Consider the following 17,455-nt stretch of genomic DNA (forward strand, 5'->3'; position numbering starts at 1 on the left):
TGTTATCCCCTCATTGTTGGTGGTGGACACTCCCGTGGTCTCCGTAGTCCATAGGAAGGGGCTGAGCATTGTCTTCTTGCTGAACCTGGAGTTCAGAGGCCAGAAGAAATACCTATATAAATGCTGGCCTGATTCAATGGCGTCAGAATTGGGGAGAGAACTTCATTTCATAATAGCAGCGAAATAGATTAGCAGGCCTCTTGAATAAGGTCCTATAATGACAGTATTTATTGAGCCCTGAGTGTTATTGAGTGCTATTACCTCATTAGTCACAAAGAATCCTACGTGATACTCTTGTAATTCCCACCTTACAGATGAGGAAACTGAGGCACAGAGAATATGAAGTAACTTGTTCAAGCTAAGGTTTAACCCAGGCAGTGTGACAGGGCAGCCCAAGCCCTTGACTCCTCATCACACAATTTTGATTCTATTCAACGACTCTGGTGAGCCTGCTGGGTGAGGGGCAACTCTTGTTACAATGATCAACCCCGAAGAAATTTCTCTGGACCTTCGGAGGGAGATTCAAAACACCTCTCCGTCCCACCCAGTTCTACGTCTGCTTGATAAGCTAGGAATAAAGCTATGCTGTATCTTCTAGAAACTTCTGCTCCCTGGGGCAGTAGGGCATTTATTTGAAAAGGGCTTCTTCCCACCTCAAAGGCTCATCTGCCCCAGCGACATGGGCAGCTCATGGACACAGGCAGCGATAGGTTTCAGACGGGGAGCTGCTGGGGCGCTTGCCCTCTGCCACACCTCCGAGAGGCAAGACCAGCTGGGCAGGACAGCCCACTGAGAGCTGAAAACCTGAGACCTTTGTCCTTCTCTAACAGGAGGGATTTCCCCAGCCCCTCTGCTGAAGGCCTGGCTCTGCTTGGTTTTCTGGGCTCCTCGGGCAGGCAGCTGCCTTCTTGAATGCCCAGTGAATCACAAATTAGCTTAATTCATGAGGAAAATAAATACACAAAACCCCTCTACAGCCAGAGAGTGATTTGTCTACAAAGTCCTAAGTGGTAGAAATAAAGTTTTACCCCAAGGAGCTGTCTGGCTGTGTGCCCTCTCCAAACGACACGCTTCGATTCACTACACTTATTGTGACCCTGTGCTGTGGGGAGCAAAGACGTACCGCGTAGCCGTGGATCAACAAGGAACAAGCTTTTATTCTCCTGACGCTAGGACCGGCAGGCGCAGATAAGACAAGCACACAGACCATGGAAGAAAACTTGAGGATATTTTCCGCACCCCACAAGCAACAGGTGTACCCGTCGGTGGCACGATTTGAGTACGTGAGCCCTGAGGAGACGTAGTGAGATGCACTCAGCTGCCCAAGGAGGGGAGACTTGATTTGGGTTTGAGGGAAGGAGGGCCCCTTCTAGAGATGGCGGCTGGCAGTGACCGGGCCTCTGGGTGGCAGGGCGTGAGGTGGGGGGTGACAGGCAGAAATAAGGCATGTGCCAGCACTGTTCACGAGCCGCCTTCACAGCTGCATCTCGCCTGATCCGCGGGCCACTGTAAGCAGCGAGCAGGCTTCGTCGCCCTCAGAGGAGGAGAGGAGGAGAGGAGAGGCTTCTGAGAGGCAGTGAACGCAGGGCTTCTGACTCACATCCTTTCCCCTACGTGGAGGGCCAGCCCTCCCGCAGCGTGAACTCTTGGCTTCTATAGAAGCAGCTTCCTCCCGGCCTTGGGCAAGGCCCCCTGCAGATGCAAAGTCCTGGTGCTCAGAAGTGAGTGTGCAGGGGGCCACACTGATGAGAGCCAGTGGCCAGACAGCACAGGAACAGCCCCGAGCGCTCTGGGCCTGAGCCGGGAGCGATCCGATCACCCAGTGAGGACGGGTCGGGCTCAGCGGCAGGCAGAGCGCCCCGGGAGAAGGGTGGGGAGACAGCTAGCCCGGGGGGCAATTGCCGCCGTGCCCAGGGCGAGGGTCTAGCCTGAGGGAAGCGGGGCGGTGCCAAGGCCTTTGGTGGCCAGAGGTAAGGGTGAGGTAAAGACAATCTCACTTTAAACCCATCAGCGGGAGGACAGCTGTTTCCTGTTTCCGGAGCCTGCACCCAGGAACCCGAGGAACCTGGTGACCCGGGGAGGTGGGGGCAGCTGGGGGGTGCAGAGGGGTTTGGGGTAGTGCTGTAGCTGTGAGGAAATGGAACCTGTTGCCCAAGCACTTCCCTTTCAGCCTGACGTCTGCTCTCCTCCCCAACAGGAATGGAGTGCAGGGCCAAGAGGCTTTCCGCCCTGGGAACCTAGAGTAAAACCAGTCAGCACAACGAAGATGTGGCCCTGGACTGATGGCAGCGACCTTGGGCTTTGGGAAGGGCAGGCAGGAATCCTTGAGTCGGGATGGCGCCTTCCCTCCTCTGTCCTCCTCTCTTCCCCAACCCCTCCCTCCCAGAGGACAGAAGCCTGCTCCCCCAAATTCTGCAGGGGCCATCTCCCTTGGCCTCCCTCCCTAGGATTTGCTGATAGACGAAAGGACACTAGCTTTTACTGAGCCCCTACTGTGTGCCCTGCCCTGGGCTTGGCCCTGTGTCACCAAATGAAACAAAGACGACCTATCTCTTGCCCTGCGGAGGTGTCCACCCCTCAGGTTTAAACAACTGTGAGCATTCTGAGGTCTGAAGGGAAAGCCATCCATCGGGCCGAGCCCAAAATGGCCGAGGCTGTGAAAAGAGCGAGACTTAGGTCTGGAGGAATAGGAACGCAAGGGGAGCTGAGGCTAAGGAGAGAGAAGTCGCCAAGTGGAGAATTGGTAGGTGGGGACAGTCTTCAAAGTATGTGCACACACTTTGACTCCCTTGACTCTCACAATAAGAGAAGCCAGCCAGAAAGTATACTTCTTATTTCAGGGATAAGGAAATTGAGGCACAGCCGGGATGTGAACACCTATGGTGTTTCCACGCTCACGGCTCTTTCGACCCAGACGGAGGAAGAGGTGGTCTGGGTGATGAGGTGCTAGAGGTAGAAGGAAGATGAGGGGCGGGGGACCCCTGAACTCCTGACAATTCGGGCTAACTTTCCTTGTAGGCGACCTAGAGAGGCCTTCTTCAGTCACTGCTACTGCAACTAATAGTAATAATAGCTACTATTTATTGTTTTCTACATGCCAGATGCATAAATATTGCACAAGGGATTAATATGTATGACATGCTTTGTAGGCATGATCACATTTATTTATTTATTTATTTATTTATTTAAAGATTATTTATTTATTTATTTATTAGAGAGTGAGCAGGAGAGAAACAGCATGAGAGGGGAGAGGGTCAGAGGGAGAAGCAGGCTCCCCGCTGAGCCAGGAGCCCGATGTGGGACTCGATCCCAGGACCCTGGGATCATGACCTGAGCTGAAGGCAGTCGCTTAACCAACTGAGCCACCCAGGCGCCCTGGCATGATCACTTTTAAATCCTCAAAAGAACCAATAAGATTCTCGTATTCTTATTTTTCAGACAACGCCTTGTCTTGAGGTTTGGGGAGGTTAGGAACGTGCCCAAGACCTCACGGAGAGTGGCAGAGCTAAGACTTGAAAGCCCATCCTCAGGACCAGTGTGCGGGACACCTTGGTATGATCCAGCCCTGGGATGCTAGCCCCCCAAGGAAGCAAGACCCCTGCTCTGCAGTCTCTTCAATTCCCAGCCTTAAAACCATTTTCGACTAATCCCCTGAGCTTAGGCCTGGGCAGTCAAGGCGAACTGGCCAAATCCTGGGCAGATGTCCCAGAGGAGGGCCACTGTCTCTGCCCCTGCCCTGGACTCCCGTTTTCTCTCTGTGCTGGGAGTTTGGAGCCCGGGAGGCTCCACCAGCCACTCTCTTACCAGGGGAAGTAAAGAGAGGAAGTAGGCCTTAGATAGGAGAGGGAGAGGGGGTGGGTGAGCACTGTGGGTGTGAAGGGACAGTTTGGGAGGCCCTGGGGACTTTCCCCTATGCCTGAGCCCCACCCCAGAAGGGCCAGCCAAGTTACTCAACCACAGGCTGAGCCTCTGCTCCTTTCTGGCTCTTCCCATCTGCGTCCTACTTCTCTTACACCCCCTCTGCCACGCATCCCCTTCCTCTTTGGACTCTTTCCTCATCACTGCCCTCCAAGCCCCCTCACAATTTCAAGTGACACAGGCAGGACTACAAGGGCCACACTCCGACAGGCTTCACTTGAACACAGCTGGACTTAGAAACGATCCCCCACACACACCCCCCACCAAGGCTCCATAAAGAAGCCTGGTGGAAATGTGAGCCCTGAATCTCTGTCCTTTGGTGTCTCTTCTGTTTCCAGGCCTCCGCCTGGCACTAGCCATCCCTAAAACCTCCTTTTTAAGGCTTCTCCTCCGTCAGCTCCTAAGCCAGACCTCTTTTTATTTGACTCGGCTCGGGCAGGGGTGGGTGGGAGGCGGCTCGGGAAAACGGAAGCCCGTCCCTTACAGTGGCGCCCCTAGGGAGACGTTCTGGGGGTCTCCGGGGGCACAAGGGCCGTGAGTCATTTTGTTTGTTTAGCGAGGAAGAAGATGGAGACGCGACGGTCCCCAAACACCGCACGGCAAAGCTCCTCTTCTGGCTCCCAGGGTAAGACTGCGCACCGTCGCCGTCAGTGAAGTACACAGCCCCGACACTCGGAGACAAAACAGACTGCAGACGCCCTTGGCCGTCCCAAGCCCCGGGCACAGAAAGTGCCCACGCGCGCGACCCCCGCGTCGCACCCACATTGACCCCGACGGCGGCCGCCGCCCCTCCGCCCCCCGCGCCCGGTCCCGAGCGACGTCACTTGTTTTCGGGACCCGGCGCCCGCCCCTCCCCGCCACCCGCTGACGTGGTTCCCGGCTCGTCACCGCCCGGCCCACGGGAAGCGCTGCCCTTATATGGGCGCGGACTGCGGAGGGGCCGGGCGACAGCTGTCCGCGTCCCCAGCCCCGCGCTCGTCTTCCAGGCCAGGCCGTTCCCAGGAAGGGGCAAAGGTGAGCCAGTGTGGAGAGAGGATCTGGCTTTTCCATGTCGTTGGAGAGCCGAGGCCTGGAGCGCCCAGGCGGGCCGCCTTCCCTCCCAGGCTTTATCTCCCTGCACCCTCCCTCTTTGGGGCTTCTCAAGGTGCCATGTGCGGAGCGAGATTGAAATGCAGATGAGGACTTGGCCTGTAATGGATGCACTCCATTCCTTAATTCCCCCACGTCCCTAAAGTCCAGGGCTGTGATGTGGAGGCCCATGTGCCGTAGTGGGAAGGACCTCCTTGCCTCCGATGGCTGACCTTAAGCCTCCTAATGCCTTTGGGCCTCAGTTTCCTTACTCATAAAGTATAGAGGATACTTGTCTTATGGATCAGATGAGCCTTCCACTTGTTGGTGCAAAACAGCTTTGTAAACTGGGAAGCGTTGTGCAAAATCCTGGGTGGTCACTTTGTGCCCTGGAAGAACCTGTTCGGGTGCCCCTTCGGAAGAAGGCAGCAGCAGAGGCCCACATGCTGACTCAGCCTCCAGAACCTGCCTCTCTGGGGCCTCCCCCAGCTGCTCTGGGAATGCCCTTTGACCCTGTTGAAAAGTGGAAGCTTTGTAAACGGAGTCATCTGGTGTTTGCCTCCTGGCTCCCAAGGCTGTGAACGGCTGTTTTGGGCCTCTGGTCTATAAGCAAGCGGTGAGCCTGCTCGAGCTGACCCTTCCAGTTAAACCTGGGAGGGAAACCGGAATGGCCAAGAGCCAGCAGGCCAGCAGTCGTGTAGTACTAGACAGTGTACAGGACTGGCTTGTCTGACCTCCAAATCCAGTTCAGGCTCAGAATTCCCAGCTGGTTCCTGCTGGACCCCAGCTGACTGCTGGCACCTCCCCTCCAGCCCCTTCCGTTTAATTGTGGGCTGTGTTTGTGCAGTGCTCGTCTGCCCACATGTCTCTGTCCACTGGCTGCTTGGCATGCAGCCTCCTCCATGTGCACGCTTCTTTGTCCTTGGGAACTCGGAGTTTCCTGAGGGCAGGAACCATTTCTCCCCAAACCAGACAGAAGAGTCCCCACTCTCCAGCCCTGAGAGTGGGCACCACGTCTCCTTCCTTTGATCGCTCGAAGACAAAAAGGACAAAAGGTGTTCGGATCCTGGAGTCAAGTGGCTGATTTATGACCGATAAGTAAATGGCGGTGAGTCATGGTGAGAGCCAGACAGGGCGAATGAATCTCTGCAGTGCTTACTCTCCCACTCTTCCTCGCCACCCCCTGACTTCAGTGATCCCCACGGAATCCCCTCCCTGCCAAGGAGGACCAGGTTGGGTTGCTGAGAAGTAGACTGCACAGTGGGCAGGGAGGAACCCTCTTTGGGCAGTGGTTGTCCTCATTAAAGCCAAGGAACTTGGGGCCAACACCTATGGCCATGCTCCCAACGGGTGAGTTGTGTCAGCTGAGGTCAGATGCTCTTTAGGTGCTGGCTAAGAGTTGTTCAAAGATGCATTCCAAGATCTATGGGAGATCCGATGCTCTTCCTCAAAATATTCCAGATTCCTCTAGGAGTGGGGATGGAGAGTGGGGAAGACTTTTCCTTCTCATCATTGCTTCTGGCTTTGAGCTCCTATTTTTCTCCAGTCAGATCAGGTTAAGAATCATCTTGCTGGTCCATGAGTGTTTTCACTGTTGTGAGCTATGGGTTTCAGCCCTTTTCCTTGCATATTCCTCCTGTTTTCTTTTGCAGAGTAATTCAGCTGTTCCTAACCCCTACCCACACCTCTGCACCTCTCTATGAATTCAGCAAGATAGGTTCAAAGCCTTTATGTGTTTCAGTTCTTAAGCGGAGTCCCTCCTCCTAAGCCAGGCCAGGCTGGACAGGAGTGGTGGCCTTCCTAGATTTTTACATAAGGATGCTTACTTATCATAGATTCTTCTTTGAATTCAAAACCTGGGGGACAGGGAGTTGTTACCTTGCTAGGAGCTTACCCATTCCCACTAAGATCATCATTCTGTTCAAACTGGGGGCTCCCCCTTCTCAAAACGCTCTTAGCCTTATCTCATAGCATTCCTCTCTCCCCTCACCTCGGGAGTTGCTGCCAGGGGACCCACCTCGCTTCCACACAACTCCAGTGCTGAGGGGAGGCAGCAGAAAGCACCTGCGGCCACCTGGCCATTTGCGTGACTCAGAGGACTCAACCCCTGACCTCAAGGGAGTTTCCAGAGCCAAGAGGGAGGGCGGGAGGGAAGGAATCCATGAGCTGAGCATAGACGGAAACATGGAACGGATGTTGATTGCTATTTTCCCGGCCATTTATCCTGACTCTGATTACTCCCACTGTCATCATGGGCTCTCATTAAAGCCTAATTGAGAATGATAGTAAATGCCAACTGAGAATAACTTCAGATCCCTTGGCTCCAATAGTCCAACATAGGCATTCATACCATAAATTCCTTCTTTTTTTAAATTTTATTTTAAAGATTTTAATTAATTTATTTATTTGTCAGAGACAAAGGCAGACGCCTAACCGACTGAGCCACCCAGGCGTCCCCATAAATTCCTTCTTGAGTTCAGTGTGTGTGTGTGTGTGTGTGTGTGTGTGTGTGTGTGTGTTGGGAAGGGGTGTTACTTTAACAGGCCAACTTGGATGCTTTCTTACGTTTTACGTTGAAAACTATACAATGCATGTATTCCTTTCTTGCCTTGGCTTCCTGGAATCTCACAGATAATTAAGGGGTCAATAAAGGAACTAATTCAGACACATTAGCAAATACCTAACTTTATCTCTCTCCCTCATACTACTAATTGGTTTCTGATCTTTAAAGATTTTTTATTTATTTATTTGACAGAGAGAGACACAGTGAGAGAGGGAACACAAGCAGGGGGAGTGGGAGAGGGAGAAGCAGGCTTCCCACGGAGCAGGGAGCCCGATGCGGGGCTCGATCCCAGGACCCTGAGATCAGGACCTGAGCCGAAGGCAGACGCTTAACGACTGAGCCACCCAGGCGCCCCGGTTTCTGATCTTTAATATAATATAAATATATACATATAATTATCCTCTTTTATATGTGTGGTTCAATATTTTAAGGTGTCTCAAATTCTTCTTGGAAGGAAGCAAAATATAAATTGTAAGTAGTAATAATTAACATATACTGACCACTGTCATATGCCAGGCACAAATCTAAGTACTGTAAACTCATTTAAGGCAACAGCCGTATGAGGTAAGAACTGTTAACCTCATATTATAGATAAAGAAACTGAAAAAAAAAAAAAGAAAGAAAAGAAACTGAGCGCAGAGAGGTTTAATAACTTGCTTTAGATGGCACAGCTAGGATCTGGGCAGTGTGGCTCCAAGGCAGGGGCGCTAACCACCGCACTAGAATAAATACAAGCTAGTTCAGAAGTTTAATTATGAACCTTCAGGGTCAGTCCTCATCAGAACAGGGCTGGTATCCTAAGCAGCGGAGACCACCCATTCTTAATCTGCAGAGATTCCTCCCCACCGACCTTATTCTTGGTGCTGGGGTTGGGGGGAGGCAGTAAGATTTAGAATCCCTTCCCACCCCTTCCCAGGCCCACACACACACACACCCCACCCCAGCCCCTTTTAGTGTCTTTTCTGACATGTCCATCATCCTATCTATGTGTACTTTTTCCTTCACTAGTATGGGAAGAATAGCGTTCTCTCTCTATCACTTGCATGGAGATATGAATTCAACCAGGTTCACCGAGTCCCTACTGTGTGCGGAAGGCCGAGGTGTGTGCCAGGCATTGAAGTACAAAGGTATAAGCCAGACCCCGCCTTCAAGGGACCGCAGTCTCACAGGGCTACACAATGAACTATAACACCAGCCCCTATGAGCTATGGAGTTATAAAGAAAGGAGGAAGTGACTAATTGCAATGGGGAGTGGGAGGTTGTGGTGAATCCAGGAAGGCTTCACATAGGAGGTGACACAGACGCTAGGTCTTGAAGGAATGAATAGCCTTTTTGATGGGCAAAGACGTGAACAAAGAGAACTCTAGGCTGAGCCCATAATATGAGCAAAGGCACAGTGGGATCAAAGTGCAAGTGTGTGTTTAAGAAACACTGAGAAGGAGGTTAACTGAGCTTAGAGGCTGGCTCAGATTATAAAGGCCTTGAAGGCCCAGCTTCGAATTTGAACTTCCTGTAAGGAGCCTTCAAAGGATTTTAAACAGAAGAGAAAGATAAATTTGTGGTTAGAAGGAGTTTTTACGGTAGAGGATAGACTGAGAAAAGGGTGTGAAGGGGAGCACTCCAGGCAGACAGACCGTGTAGGAAACCGTTGTGATTGTCCAGGCGAGATCTGATGGCAGAAGCTTTAGTGATGCGGAGTAGAAGCTGTTTCAAAGGGATGATCAACAGGGCTGGGTCCCTAACTGGATATGGGGTATCAGCTCAGGCAGTAAGCCCCCTGGAGATATGTCACCGAATCAGGAGATCTGGTGATCACATATTCTACTGGGCCCCAAGGAGTCAGCACTGTGGAGCACAGATCACAGATGAAGGGAGAGACAGGGTGGATCTCCTGGCCATGCTCTCTTGCCACAGATAAGCAAACAGGCTCAGGGCAGTGGCTCCCAGTCTGGCCACCCGGCCCCTTCCCTGGAACCATATGATCAAGAGCTGGGGCTGAGCCGCAGGACAGTTGACAAATACCATGGACCCCGAGCCAGGAGGCCAGGGGCAGGACGCTGCAGGCCCTCTTCTGCAGATTCTTCCTTGTGTCCCTCTTTCTTGAGTCTGCCTCTCTCCACACTTCAGGCCCCACCCCGGGGGGGTGGTCTCTGGCTGTCACAGCTGTGATTCCTGCCTGCCCCAGACACCCAGCCCCGGGAGGCCCGGCCCCATTATGGTTCTGCCAAAACAACATCTGGGGAAGCTCCTATCGTCTCAGGGCCTCTTGTTTTCTGTCTGGAGATGAAGGGGGTTTATCCTGGGCCCCTGGGAGTGAGGATGAGGAGGGTTTACAACGTGTCTGTCCTCTAAGTTTGGGAAAGAGGCAATAAATTCAGCTTCAGATCTGCCTCTGCCCCCAAGTCCATGTGTTCCCCTGGCGGGTTTCCGGCACTTTCAGTCACACCTTCTAGTACCATTGGAGAAGGCCCAGAGGATGAAGGTGTGGGAGGTCACATTCTTGGGGGACCTCCAGGATAATAGACTTTTAACAGATAGTTTCCATCCTTTTGCTCGGATGATACACCTAGGGAGTCACAGAAGCAAAAACACATCACTGGGGACCTTTCCAGCCACATACTGGTCTGGCCATCTGTCCACATCTCCCCCCCCAACCGCCCCCCGCCCCCCAGCTCCTACCTCGTCTCTCACTCACTCTCTCTCTCACACCCTCAGCCATCCTTGCCTTGCTTTGCCTTTCCCCTGCTGCCGGCCAGGCTGGCGAAGGAGGGGAGGAAAGCAGAGCGTCCTTTGCCTGTGGATGCTAGTGGGTCAGTAGGGTACGGCAGCTGAGGAGCAGCCCTCAGGGAAAAAGCTATCTTTGGGGAAGCAGATTCCCTCCCTCCACGGGGCCTGGCGTACCATCAGCCTCAGTTTCAAGTTTGATGAATTAATAACCCTTTCCAGCTCTCTCCTAGAGGGAGGAGAGTGAGTCTGCAGGAGCCAGCGTGATGCATGATGACGTAGGGGGCATGAAGGGGTGAATTTGGGGAGCACAAAGCAGGCCCTAAGAGCCCAAGTCCAAGAACCTGGAGGCCTCACCCTTCCAAGCCACGAAGGTAACCCTGTGGTCTCCCAGGTCCTCTCCCCTCCCCCCAGAGCAGAAGGGGCAGTTCCCTGCCCAGCACTCTGGGTCTCAGGTCTCCTGGCTGAGCCTGGCTCTCCGGGGCCCTGGGTTCACTTTTCTCCCAAAGCCCAGTCAGGACTAAATCCCCACTCCTCCTGGCGCTGGTTACTGTCTGAAGGGCAAACACTGTCATCCACATACCACTATGTACATGCCCTCCAATACTCTGACTCCCACAGCCTCCCCTCCGGACCCCTTCACCAGGCCCCCTTTGGTCCAGCAAGTTCCCCCATATCCTCAACCCCTCTGAACATTTTTGTTACCTTGTGACCTTAACTGAAGCCAGCTATACCCTGAAGGCCCCCTCAGGGGAGCTTGTCTCTGTGTCACACCCCGCACCCCTCAGGCTCATACAGGGGGGCAGAGTCCTCCTCGCTCTGCATTACCTTTTCCTGGCCATCGTTCCCCGTCGCCTTCTCTGAGGTCTATTCTGTCCCCCTGGAACATCATCTTTGCCCTCCTGCTCACTCCTCATTGAGCCAAGCTCTTGCACCTGCAAGCCTCCCAGCTTTTCTCTCCACCCCAATCTCCTGCCACTGCCCAAGGAAGCTTCAACATCTGTGTGAACAGCTGAACTCACTCTGTCCCTGGGCTCTCACTCTCCCGACTCCATGTTGCCAAGTGACCATGTCCTGCTGTCAGCCCCCAACACCCACCACTCCCCTGAATCTCCAGAGCCTGGGACCCAGGCGTTGCTGATAGAGACTTAGTAAGCCTGGGCAACTGATTATCCAGGGTCGGGTTAAAGATGTCGGCCAGACTGTGAGACTGGTGACTAGAAAAAGAATCATAATGCCATTGAGAGAGAGAAAGAAATCAGAAGTGGGGAAGAAGGGAGAAAAGGATCTTTATTTGTTACATGTTGAGGTTACAATACCGGAAAAATATTTCAGAGATGTCCAGTTCTCAGTCAGAAAAAAAAAAAAAAAAACCAACCAGTAGTTGGGAGCTCAGTTGTCAAGTTGGGGTTAGAGATGATGGTTTGGGATTTATTTTATATCGGGAGACAGTATAATTTTTTAAAACCCAGCATATCTCCTTGAGAAATGGTAACCATCGCGTGGCCTCGGAAGGACGTGACAGCGAGGGGAAGGGACCACGGTGAACTGGTCTTAGGTGCCAGTCACCACTGAGCAGGAATGTGGGACCAGTGTTAACAGATTCAGGTTTTTAAAGAGAAATCACAATTCTAGGGTTTAAAAACATAGGACACTTCCGAATAGTCAAATGTTGACAACTAATTTTTAAAGCACTTAAAACACTCTACGGGCCAGACAGAATATCTCTGCGGTCAGCTCTGCCTCAGGGGCTACCAGTTTGTGGCTTCTGAGCCACACAGGTGGCATTTGGGAGAGAGAGTTGAGGAAATTGTGAAGAAATCAGGGACTGTGCTGTGGGGAACATGAGCCTCCCGGGCTCCCAAGCTCACCTGTGGGTATGCCCGGGGCTTAGAGAGGCCCTGAGTTTTTTAGCCACTGGGCGTCTGGTGGGCTCCCAGGTTAGTGGCAGCAAATGGAAGCTGGCGTCTGCCACGGATGTCTCTGTTCATTATCTGGAAGTTGGGTGGCAGCCGCTGAGGTTCTGATACTTTCCAGCTTAGATGCCACTTTGGGGAGGAGCCCGTAGCCTTCACCCAGCCACCCCCTGTGGCCATCTCATCCCACCCTGGAAAGATGCCCCGTACCCCAGAGCGTCTGAGTCCTGGCTGGAGCAGGTGTCTGGGCGAGCACATCCTAGGTGAGGCTTACCTTCCTAAGAGGAAGTGACTCTGTGGTCGAACTTAGCTGCTTTCGGGACCACTAAGTCTTCTTTTGCTCCTATATCTTCAGAGCAAGTGGAGGAAGTGTTACTTTTTTAGCTTTCAGACTCTTCTCCACTTCTCCACAGGTTCTCAGAAATGGTCCTGAGGGACTCGGAAATTGTTGTGACCCAGGGATTAGGAAGCCCTTCACATATTTATATTTTACCAAGCCTTCCTTCAGGCCAGATGGGTAATTTTCCACTTAACCCTCAACCCTAGTCATCTTTGCATTAGCTATTTCTGTTCCTGTTCTCGGTTCACTTTGGGGCAGGTGAAGGGGTTTAAAGACAGAAATTTTTAAAAGAGCTAACATCCTCAGTTTCATACAGTCTTCATGAACAGGTTTGAAGGACAATGTCAGTTTCTTCTTTCATTCCTGTCTCTGATTGTAAAGAATAACTCCCAGACGGGCTGGCCTAGGGCTGCTCTTGAGAGGTACGACTTTGTGAGATGACAGGGGACCCCAAAAGATGTCCTGGGCATGACCCAGCGATGCTCGCAAAGAGTGATGAATATATTTGGCAGTATTTCCAGCCTGATTAGGAAGTGAGGAAGAGGCGTCTGGTCCTCCCGGGGTGGTGTTTCTTATCAGCCCTGGGCAGCAGAGTGAGGTTGTCACCAGTGGGGTCTGAAAAGAGGAAAGATCAAATTGGCATCTGTAGCAGCTGCACTCAGACATACCCCGCCAGGTCCGCTCTGCCCGCCAAAACACACACTCCACCAAAGCATCCATACTCCACGAAATGACATTCCTCAATATATACTATTATAAGTACATTTTTAAAAAATGATTTTATTTATTTATTTGACAGAGAGAGACAGCGAGAGAGGGAACACAAGCAGGGGGAGTGGGAGAGGGAGAAGCAGGCTCCCCGCCGAGCAGGGAGCCTGATGCAAGGACTCCATCCCAGGACCCCAGGATCATGACCTGAGCCGAAGGCAGATGCTTAACCGACTGAGCCACCCAGGCGCCCCATAAGTACATTTAACACCTATAAACACATAGCTATATTCCCTCCTACCCTCAAACATCAGAGCACACAACACACTGAAGTGTGTACTCACTCAGATATATATATGCTGCCCTCCCTCCCCACGCTGGTACACACACACATGCACACACAGAGACCCACAAGAACTACACACTGCACAGTGTGGGAGTGAGCTGACGTCATCTTTCTAGAATACCTCAGTCCAGCCTCTGCCAGCAGATCAGCTTCGCTCAACCTCAGGGTTCCACATGTGGTCAGGAAACTGAGAGGTACCCTTGGCGACCAAGCCAAGACCTTGGAGGCCTAACAGGACACCAGGAAAGACAAGAGTCGCACCCAATGGTCCGGGGAGTAGAGAGCAAGGCCTGTGTGATGACCCCACAGACGAGGCCAGAGCTGAGGCCCGAGGAGAGGGACCCTGTTCTGGGGGTGGGGTTTGGTCTGAGGAGGGCAGCGTGGGACGCTGCGTGTCACTCTACAGTGGGCCACACAGGTGGGCCAGAAAAATGGGCGAGCTGGGCATCCAGGACCAGGGGAGTCAGCGGGTCAGGATCCCAGGGCACAGAAGAGGCACAGGTTGACGTCCACCCCCGCCCCCCCCACTGCTGCCCCCTGGGCAATGGCTGGGGTCACAGGTCAGCACCGTGTGTCAGGGCAGTGCGTGTTCAGAAGTCAACTCAAGGTCCCTTGGGCGGAGGGGGGAGAAATGAATGAGGAGGAAGAGGAGCCGGAAGAAGAGGAGAGGGGGGAGGGGGAACCCACCGTCCTTATCCTGTGCTCCAATTACACCTTGACAAGGCCAAGGAACGGGAGGCAGCACGCAACATGCAAAGGGAAGAAGTGAAACTTGGACTTTTGAGCTTCTAAGGATCTGGTCCTAGCAACTGAAGGGCAGTTTCAGGAAATTTCAAAAAATAATTTGGACAGCTATCATATATTTGCCCTCATAAGAAACGGATTGAGAATGCAAATCCTGAGTTGGGTACAATTACACTGCATAGTGACTTGGGAACTTTTGAGTGTGGGATAAATTAAGCCTCCTCTCCCTAGGCTTGTGAGTAGAAAGGAAAGAGGATGAGGAAGTAGGGGGAGTGCCTTCGGGTTCCTACGGATGCCCTATACACAGTTCAGGAACTAATCACCAATGAGGAGGCGAAGACACATCTGGGTAATGGAGGAGGGTCAGGGATAAGACCTTGTTCCTCCCCCCAAATGCACCCTGTTTGCCCCCAGTTTGTCGCACCATCACCTGGAAGAACAGCTCTGTGGGACCATGTGGAACTGTGGGCCATGCCATTGTAACAACAGCACAGAGCCTCCAGGGGCCAATGAAAAGGGCGCCAAATTTGAAGTCAGCAGATGTGGTCCTGGCTCTGTTGAGAAGATACAAATGACATGTGACCTGCTGAGTGATACAAAAATCTACATAATGACAGAGTTCTGTTTCCTAAGGCAAAAAACAGGTGATGGTCTGTCAAAAGACTTTTTTTTTTAATCAGTTCTGGACAAAAGCAAGGCCCAGAACACCCAACCCTTGTCAAAGACACACCCAGGCAGATGTTAAGTATTTTCAGATTTAAGTGCTGAACCGCCCTGTATACTTATCTATACTTTGATCTGTTTCCCTGACTTCCTTGGTAGTTGCCCTCGGTCAGTTCTGGTCTGGGCAACACCTGGTCTCCCTGGATAATGCACTGTAGGTCTTCCTGTTTCCACTCCCAAGCCTGCTTTCTGTAACAAATCATTTTCCTCTCAGCAAGCAGAGGGAAGAGTCTCATCTGCCTGGTCAGCTTTGGGGAGGAGCTGGTGAAGAGGCCATCTAAGAGATGTGTTCCAGGGCATCTCAATGAGCTAGATGAAGCCGTGGAGCAAAATATTTGAAATCTAAACCGTCCTGGACAAATGTAGGACAAATGAGCATGGTAACCTGTTTTCAAGCAGCCTGTAGACTGTTGTTGAGATAAAATGTCAACCTCTAAAAATATCCCTAATAATACCAAACAATAGATTATAAATGCCACGTAAGTGGTACAGATAACGTTAATTCTGTAGAGGGAGAATGGTCAGTGCAGGTTTTCAGGGTGGAAGACCCAGCTTCAGCTGTGCCTTCAGGAGTGTGGGAGGGAGATTGGGAGGGGTGGGAAGGAGGCAGTGAGGTGTCCAGGACATAACGGCATGAGCCCCTGTGCAGCAGAGCCAGACATCTTCAGGCATACCTGGAATGGGGGCCACGTTACAGAGCAGGGATGGGGATCATGGGCAAAATGTTGAGGGCTCTGGGCTGCAGAGCTGCTCTGATGCTTAGAGAACAGTGAGGAGAATGACGCTGGAGCACAAAGTGGCAGAAACCTAAAAAAGTGGATGGGGCCACATTATGAAAGATCTTAATAGCAGGCAAAGGAGTGCAGACTTAAAGCAGTAGACAAATGGCGGTGGAGGGTGTTTCAGAACGATCTGAGCAAGAGAGCAAGTGAATGCAGACTTTTGGGAATGCAGCTCTCCTAACAGTGGGAAGGGTAACTGGGGGATGGGATTTGACAAGTCTACTGCAATCATCTAGATAGGAAGAAGCAACAGGTCTTGCAGCTGGATCTTAGGAGCAAAGTACAAGGAGAAGTCAAAAGTGAGTGCAAGTTTTCAGGATGGAGTGCCTGGGGAAGTGATGATATCTCTGACAGAAATGGACATCAGGACATCTCCAGGACAGGAGAAGACAGTGGGCTTGGACTGACACTGAGGTGGTGGCTGGACACCCAAGGGCGGGACAGAGCAGGTGATGGGAGTGGCAGGACGAAAGGACACAGACTATGCAGCCGAGAAAGTCAGTTGTGAAGAAGTAAACATCAGAGTGGACAATGTGAATAGGGTTTCTCTGAGGAAGGCAAGTGGAGAGAAGAGGGAGAGGAGTGAGGGGACCCAGAGAGGGAACAGGGGCGGGAGGGGATCCAGGGCTGACACAGCTGGGGAAGGAGGCTGAGAAGCCTGGCGTCAGGTGCCCAGGAAAAGCAGGAGGGACTGCCTCCAGAGGTGGCCAGCAGGGCCTAGAGTTCAAGAAAAATAAGAATTGACAGAGGCCATTGGGTTTGAATCACTTAACAAATATATACGGAGCACCTCCCATGCCAGATGCCTGATGTGGGTTAGAAGTTAGCCCCATCGAGGGGACATCTGCTGAGCCCCTGTGATGGTGCCGGGCCCTGAGCACAGTCCCGCCTGTGGACCCTGGAGACTGAGGCTGGGTTCTTTCGCCCAGAAGCCCGTGTTTACAAAAGCTTCAATCCACAAGGAGGAAGGACAGGAGAGAGAGGGCTGGGGCACGAAGGGAGGAGGAGGAACAGGGAGTAGATGGGAAAATGTGTGCAGTTGAGAGCAAACCACTTATTAAAAATTTTTGGCATTTAAAGGAAAGGGAGAGCTAGAAAAACAACTTGAGGGGACAGAAAAGCCTTACAACACTGCCCTCAAATAGGTAAGACTTGGATGCTACTAGGCAGGAGAAAAGGCATTGGTGCAGAGGAAGGGCAGAACTTGTTTGGGGGAGGTGAGATTACTGTCGAAGTAAATAGAAGCTTTAGTCCACAGTTCCGAAGAGCCTAGAGAAACCTGTTTAACAAAGACGGCAAAGCGGTAACATGGTGACAAAGCGTCCGGGTGAGTGGTTCTGACAGTGGGGATTGGAAAATGTGGGAGCCGCGAGGGAGAGGTGGTATCAGCAAAGGAAGGCTTCTTGGAGGAGGTGGCCAGTGACCTAAGTCTTGAAGGACTGGCGGAGGGGAGAGGTCCAGGCATTCCCAGCGTGGAGCGAACTGGGCGCAGCTCTCCCCGGCCGAGCGGCTTCGGCCCCTCCCCGGCTCCCCTTTTTCCACCCGCTCCACCTCGGCCCGCAAGCCCCGCTTGGGTTCCCAGCACTGACGTCAGCGGGCGATGACCTCAGCGCCGACGAGGCG

General features: G+C 52.4%; 2 long non-coding RNA genes across 2 annotated transcripts; both read left to right on the top strand.

The window, feature by feature from the left end:
* The first annotated feature begins 2,203 nt into the window (after nucleotides 1-2,203).
* Nucleotides 2,204-4,691, top strand: LOC118527659 (uncharacterized). Its single transcript, XR_013449504.1, has 3 exons — nucleotides 2,204-2,743; nucleotides 3,439-3,552; nucleotides 4,475-4,691. It is a non-coding gene; the product is annotated as an uncharacterized LOC118527659 (long non-coding RNA).
* A 102-nt stretch (nucleotides 4,692-4,793) lies between these two features.
* LOC144382613 (uncharacterized) lies at nucleotides 4,794-16,916 on the top strand. The gene is made up of 2 exons (XR_013449927.1): nucleotides 4,794-4,932; nucleotides 5,959-16,916. It is a non-coding gene; the product is annotated as an uncharacterized LOC144382613 (long non-coding RNA).
* The last annotated feature ends 539 nt before the right edge of the window (nucleotides 16,917-17,455 follow it).

The sequence above is a fragment of the Halichoerus grypus genome, chromosome 7 (genome assembly GCF_964656455.1).
Source record: "Halichoerus grypus chromosome 7, mHalGry1.hap1.1, whole genome shotgun sequence".
Classification (NCBI taxonomy): domain Eukaryota; kingdom Metazoa; phylum Chordata; class Mammalia; order Carnivora; family Phocidae; genus Halichoerus; species Halichoerus grypus.